Genomic DNA, 7,839 nt, shown 5'->3' on the forward strand with positions numbered 1-7,839 from the left:
GACATTATCATAAACTGCAAATCAACAAAAGAGATCTGGGAAGTTCTCAAGAATTTGTGTGAAGGCTCAGAACAAGCTCAAGATAAGAAGCTCACAACTGCACTCAATGAGTTCAACAATTTCAAAGCTCATACTGGCGAAAGTTTAGAAGACTCCTTCAAAAGGTTCAACCTGATAGTCACCAAGTTATCAAATGCCGGCACCATCCGCAGTAACCATGAAACAAACCTTCAGTTTCTCAATGGTTTGGGAAGACATTGGACTACTGCTAAGATGATAGTTCAAGGGGATAGAAAGATTCATTATTTGTCTCTCTACAAGCTCTATGGGGAACTGCAAGCACAAGAATCCACCGTACTCAAAGATTGTGCTGACTTCGGAGGACCACTTGCTCTTATAGAACAAGCTCCACATAATCAATCCTACTCTCCCTCGTATGACACTACTCCGCAGTCATACGAAGCCGACTCAGAGTATGATGATGAAGAAGAATTTCAGAAGGCTATTGCTCTTGTTAGTCAACAGTTCAACCGGCTACCACCTCCTTCTTTTCGTAAGAATCAGCAGTTCAACAAACCTCCATTCAACCGTAACTTCAACGCACAGAATAACCATTCTCGATATCCCAAAAGTTCTCATCCACCACCATAATCTCAAAATACTCAACCAAAGGAGGCACCGCAATGCATCCAAACCACTGGCTCAGGTACTCCCTTAGAAGACAAAAGTGATGTTGTGATTTGTCACAAGTGCAACAAAGAGAACCATTTTGCAAAAGATTGCAAGGCAAATGTAGTGAAAGACAGAGCATTCTACCTAAGAATGGCTCAAGAATTGGAAGAAAAGGAAAAGGCTAGGGCATACGTAGCCCATGTCAAAAGAGACCATCAAGTTTGGTCATCCGGAGATGAAGAAGAAGCCATCAGCAATGTCAAAGGAAAAGGCAAAATCTGCATGCTGGCAACTACGGATGATGATGGGTCTACAAAGCTGGAAAAGAATTACTGCTACATGGCAAAGGATGGAAATCTAAGCATCGTCGAACAGGTAAAACGCATGATTCAAACTCTAAACTATAGCATGCATGACTGTCAACCCTTCATAGACAATCTTAATGACACATGTGCTGCCGTCCTTACAGACTCTAACAAAGCTTTAGATGAGAAGAACATAGCGTCCCAAAAGATGTTTCATGTAACAGGACGATTGGACAACAAAAGACTCAAAATGGCTATGTTAGAAAAAGACTTAGAGTTAGAAAAAGATGCAAGAATGTTGAGTGAAACACAACTAGAGATAGCTTTGAACCAAAGAGATTTAGCTCAGAGTGAGATTGTACGCTTAAATCTATTAATAGAAAAACTGTTCAATGAAAGTGAAGCCATTGAAAATTTGGTGAATAATGGAACTGTGGACAATACATACAATTGGGGTTGGTCCAATGGATATCCTACCGCATAGGATTCCTCACCCCAGTTTAACAAAGATCGACAGTATGTCCCTTCGGACCGAGAATTTCATTTCCCAGTCTATAACAAGACCTTCCCCGAAGATATCAGAACACACTTCAGCAGACTTCATAATCTAAGTAATAACTGTGTCATTGAGGAAATTGTGCCTGAGGTTTCGGGTCACACAAGTGATCAAACTCCTATCTGTGGCACAATCTATCCAAATTCTCAGACTTCATCAGTGGCTCATGAAGAAATTATCCTAGAGAGTCCTGAAGTCTCACAGGACTTCCCATCTCTGCCCTCAGACCGTAGTATCTCTCACTGTAGTCATGAGCCACAGAAGTCCCACAAAAGTCCCACTGAAGTCCCAACTCAGTCTTACTCTGCGGTAGTCAAATCATCCTTACCGCAGTCCTCAATAAAAAGCTTTGTGACTCTTCAGCCAATTCATCATGAATTACCCATAGAAAACTTTGAAGTGGGTCAATGCTCTCAAAACCCTGAATCTTCAAGTTCGGATGAATCAAGGCCTCGTTTTCAAAAAATTTCAAAGGTTTCCAGGAAACCGCATCTGAACACCAATGACTGCGGTTCTCCAAAAACCTTAGCTAAAAAAGCCTTCAAAGAGGAAATTCGATCATGAGGCACAAATCGACAAATCTTTTCTAAAAACAAAAGACATATCAGATTTCCAAAATCTAATAGTCCAGAAAAGTTTGTATTGTCGCCTTATTTTTCAAAAAACTCTCCCATCAAGAAAACATACAAAAAGGAATGTACAGTTTCAACAGTCATTCCAAACTCATCTGACACAACCGAAAAGAAAGTAAGGTCTTTTCGAAGCAATAGTTTTCAAATCTATTCCTCAGATGATCCAAAATGGAAGGGTATCTTACCCACTCCAACACTTTTAAAATCACATCAAAATTTTAACAAGTGGAAGGGCATTTTACCAAACCCAACAAAAAGGTCCAAAGAATCTACACGTGCTAAATCTTTTTCGAAACAAACTTTTTCAAATTCCAACATCACCAATGTCAGATCTTACCAACCTCGGACCGGTCACAAGCCTACCTTATCATTTAGACCGCTGACCAAACAAAGTGTCAGAGCAAAAGACAAAATTTCAGCATGTCAATGTCAATGTAGTTGTCAAAATGGTTCATCTCATGTCAAATCTGGTCCTTTTCATAAACCTCGTAACTTTTCTAAAAATCGCAACACTCCAAAAACTCACAAACACCCAGGACTAAGATTAAAAGTTGACACGAAACCAGTCCCTGCAACCTCGGTTCATGCATCATTCAGAAACTCATCTTTTGTCCTAGGCTCCAAACTAGTTTGGATGCCTAAACTAACCGTGTAATTCTCAGGCCTTGTAATTCTCAGGCCTTGTAATTCTCAGGCCTTGTACAAGGAGGAACAAGAAGAAGAATGGTTAATCGACAGTGCCTGCTCCTTGCACATGACCGTAAGGTTAGAATACCTTCGGGATTTCAGGCCAATTTGCAACGGTGGAAATGTCACATTCGGCAACAATGAGAATGGGATAATCCGAGGTTATGGTGTTCTTACTAAGGGAAACTTCTCTATTCAAAAGGTTGCTTATGTAGAAAGCCTTAAACACAATCTCACCAGTGTTGGTCAAGTATGTAAGGCAGGCCATCGAGTTGAATTTGATGACCAATTTTGCTATGTAATGACAAGCGATAGGAGCACGTGTCTGATCAAGTCCCGATCCGAAGGTACTATGTATCCTCTGGACGTGTCCCTAATCATAGGCAAACCGCAGTTATGCTTCCTCTCTAAAGAGTATCCGAAGTCAGCTGGCTATGGCACCGCAAGCTAGCTCATCTCAACTTTAGATACATCAACAATTTGGTCACCGGAGAACTGGTCAGAGGTCTTCCAATCTTCAAGTTCAACAATCCAAAGCAATCCAAACATCAGTCTCCACCGCAATAGAAAATCATTCAAGAAACTTCTCCTGAGCGACCGGAGACTCCTCCCCACTTCAAGAATCTAGCATCCAACATGTCATCCGAACACTCCAATGACTCTCCCACAACGAAACAGAAGAAAGCAGATTGGAAAGCAGCCAAATTTGCTGAACTCATCTGGAGAGAAAACGGATTCGACATCACCATGGATGAATCCTTAGTCAATTCCTGGATCAATCCCCACCGAAGACTGTTGGATGATGACTATAAACCCTACCTTACTTATGCTGAACCCCCTTCTGACGGTTACTGGGATGTTCCAATCTCCCCAAATGCTAAATACTTCACTGTATTTGAGCAACTTGACCGCAGCTTACCTGATCACAAGAGACTGCCCATGGAATTCGAAATTCTCAATCGGTTCTATGCCAAACATGCTTCTTCCAAAGAAAAAATCTGGTCTAATGATAGACCATCCGCAGTCAAGAACTTTAAGCCCCAGAAATTCATGAAAGCTGACTTTATCCAGTATACTCTTACAAAAAGGAATCAGGACTACGTCCGCACCCAAGCTGACTTCCCTTGTATGAATCCAGAAGAAGTCTTCCTGATAGCAAAGGTGTTCCAAAACAAAAGCGAGAAGAATCCAAAGATGAAGATAGCACTTGAAAGGGCAACCACATTTCTAAGGGAAACCGTCTGTGACTTCGCAAAGATTGATGCAGACATTTACCCTACTATTGCCAAAAAGTTTGATCTACCACCACTTGACCCTGCACCGATGCCTACTGAAGGTTATCAAGAGAGATCCCTAGGTGCAACAAACTTCCCAAAACTTGGAGTCATTTTCAAAAGAAAGGTCGATAAAACCAAATATTTCATTCCCATGACTGCCATGAATCGTCTCACAAGGAAGCAACTTGAAATTTGTCGAACCGCAGTTGAAAGATCAAAACACACGACTGCCGAAGTCAAGTTCGAAATTTTAAGGAGGATCACCTGGTTGGAGAATGTCAGAAAGTTTTGGTGGATTCTCATCAAGTTCCTAAAACTTGATAACTGAAGAGAAGTTAAAGAGGTCACTTAGGGGGAAATTGTTGAATCATAAAAGTAACCCTCTTGAACTTGATCTACCGCAGCTCTCAAGGATCCGCAGTCAACCTTCATCAGCAACCTCATCCGAAGTCATCATCAACCGCAATTTTACTTACTAGTTTACTTAGTTTAACTCTTTATCTACTTTTGTTGTAGTACTCTCTATTGTCCATTATGCCTTGCATGGCTACGCTTAGAGAATTGATCCAATGTAATTCTTAAGTCTCTATATATAGAGCTCAATCTTTCTTATTCAAATACAACTTCTATGCTATCAATTACATCTCTTACTTCTATCTGATTACGCATCTTGAATCTTACACTCTCTCCTTCTTACTCTCAAAGCTCACTTGAATATAACTGAATATTATTTCTCTTCGGAGCAAGTTATTCGTGACTTAATCACTAAGTTTGATCTCACTTACTAACTTGGTCTGAATGCATTCCTTGTTAAGAATCAACTTATGTGTATACTTGATATAACACATGCTGTCATTTATATTTCCTTACATTTCTGCAACTAACTCTCTAATTATCTAACTCGTTAACTTATTATTATTGTTGAGCTTTTAGATCCTTTGAGATAAACTATTCCGCAACTATACTTGTTCTAACGTTTGTTCAAGTGTGTCTCAAGTTTTTCTCTCAACAGCATTAAACCTATAACTAGCATGTAATTTCATATTACCAAATAATATACTAGTTAGAGTAACATACCTTTTGTGTTGTAGCTTGATTCTATGGAGCTTAAGAGTCGAGCGCCTCAAGTGTGACACCTCAAATGGTTCACACAACACCAACAACTTGGAATAACTTGAGAGAAAAGTCCTTATGCTCAAATCGGCTAGCCCTCTCATATGAAACCTTCTAAGCCCCGATTTCTTGAGCCATGAGGTCCTTATATATTGTGGCTATTAGGGTTACACTATGTAACTCATGTCTTTCCATATTCTTCATGCTCCATGGGTTAAAACCTCCATGGAGTATCCATGGGTTACTCCATGGGTTTAGCCCAACATGAAGAACTATAGATCATAAGCCCACATATATAAGAATGAATGATTTACACAATCAATCCCCATATATTTAATTAGTGTCTTTTGATCACAGAATTAATTCCAAATTAATTCTTGATCAATACTAGTTAAATAATATGATTTCATATTAATATATTAGAACTTATAATATATTAATAAATCATATATATCCTTATCTCACAAAAGTCTATCCAAATTGTTCCGATGCCATGCAACCCAAATGGACCATGCCAAGTCGGGTCGAATACATACCAATTATAGTTATGGACTTAGAAACTAATCCAATAGTCTCCCACTTGGATAATTCTAAAACTATTATTGCGTATGACTCCAAAACCCGACTAGCAATCGTAGCTCTTAAAGCCGCTGTCGAACTCTGAACAAATCAATGACGCGTCCATTAAATAAGGGATCATATATTCCTCCATTCTAGATATCATATGGACTGAGACATGGATTATAATCATTATCTCTATCCATCTGTTGTTTCCCGATTTCGGATTTATGACGACTGACTAATTGAACAAATCAAATCAGTCCAGACCCGGTCGAGCACTTACGTTTGTCATCACTAAATCATCGAGGGGCCCACAGATATCGCTTTTATCCCTCCAAGGGTAAAAGGAATGGATAAACTTCGACTCATATGCTTGTTCTACTACTCGTTGAATCATACACAAAGGTACGTTTTATAACATCGAGTTACCAATGCGTTTTCGTACAATCAATGTATAACCAACTCATAGTCAACAACTCATATCTCTAGGTTTGAAGAATATAAGGTATTATCGTCTCATGATCACTCGTGAGAAAATCCATGAAGTGATTCAAATGAGCGTGGGTTTAATCCAATACTCAGAACTTATGAGCACTCACGAATGTTGTAGCAACTCTTGCTATGTCCAACACCTTAGACATCTACAAGCCAACTTCATGACAGCCTTGATTCATATCTACTTCCAACATATAACGGACTGTGGAGAATTTAAATAACTTAGTCATTCGGAAAGAATAACCTAGCTATTCTGGAAGTCAAAACATGCAAAGTGAAACACAAGAATAATACTAATCCTCTATGGTCCAAAGCACCTTTGAGAGTAAATAAAACACCTTTCATTTAAACACCATATTGATTACTTATTATTCATGTAATGTTTCGATTTATCAACTTAAAACTTGAATCAAAACAATAGTTGTCCCATGCTCCCAGCATGTATACTATGTTTATCCAAACAATAGTTATGCCATACTCCAAGTATGCACACTATGTTAGTCTATGATCCTTACTTTGTGAAATAGACCAATTGAACATGACTCCAATGATGCTCGTTTCACAATCCCAAATCCTTACCGTAAATGTAATAATTCCAAATTCCTACCATTTACCGAAATCTGTTAGATTCTAAACTTATATGCATTGATCCTCTTGTAGTGACTATGCACAAAGTCACAAAGACTTGCCAACAGACATTACAAAGTATTCCAATGGAGAGCAATTCCATGGAAACAAAGTCTCAAATTCAAAGTACATTGCTTGGAACATCCTTCTTGCATTAAGTTTTCTAATCTTACACAGATTTAAAGAATAACTTCCACCTATGGAAACATTTCCATATTCCCATTTTGACTATCACTTCTGAACAAGAGTTGCCTCTTTCCAGAATATGTCAATATGGTCCTTTCCAAAAATTTAAACCATACTTCCAACTGTCCATGAGCAACCAATCTTTGGTAAACCTCATATTGTCCTCGACAATTGCTTAATCATTTTAGTCATATCCAATTCTAGACCTTTTCCCCTCTTAATGCCCTGGGCATTTGGACAATTTAGAAAGGATGAATATTATAGCACATGCAATCGATCCTATATCTGAAGCATATGGGACACGATTCATGATGTCTCACATAAAGACATGATACTAGACCAGTCTTTTGCTATAATATTTCTATTTCTATTTGCCATGTTCTCATAATTCAGATTATGAAAAAGGATGCCGTAATCATAATCGAATTTTAGAACGCAAATAATGTTCCCATATATAGAATTTCCTTATGTTGAACCATTCCAACATAACATTCATATATATCCTTGACTAAATTTGATTAAAATCTCACAATCTAAGCTTTTAGATTTGAAATGAAGTATAATTTCCTCTCCCTTAATTATAGCAAAACAACTTTTTCAACCCCTGCAACTTCACGAATTGAAACTTTTGTTTTCTATAATTAACATTGCTCACTTGCAATATTTACCATAACTAATTATGCTCCCACTAGCATAATTATTATCTTACTATCATAACACTTATGCTC

Source organism: Lactuca virosa, chromosome 4 (assembly GCF_052849685.1).
Source record: "Lactuca virosa cultivar CGN04683 chromosome 4, Lactuca_virosa_CGN04683_v6, whole genome shotgun sequence".
Taxonomy (NCBI): Eukaryota; Viridiplantae; Streptophyta; class Magnoliopsida; order Asterales; family Asteraceae; genus Lactuca; species Lactuca virosa.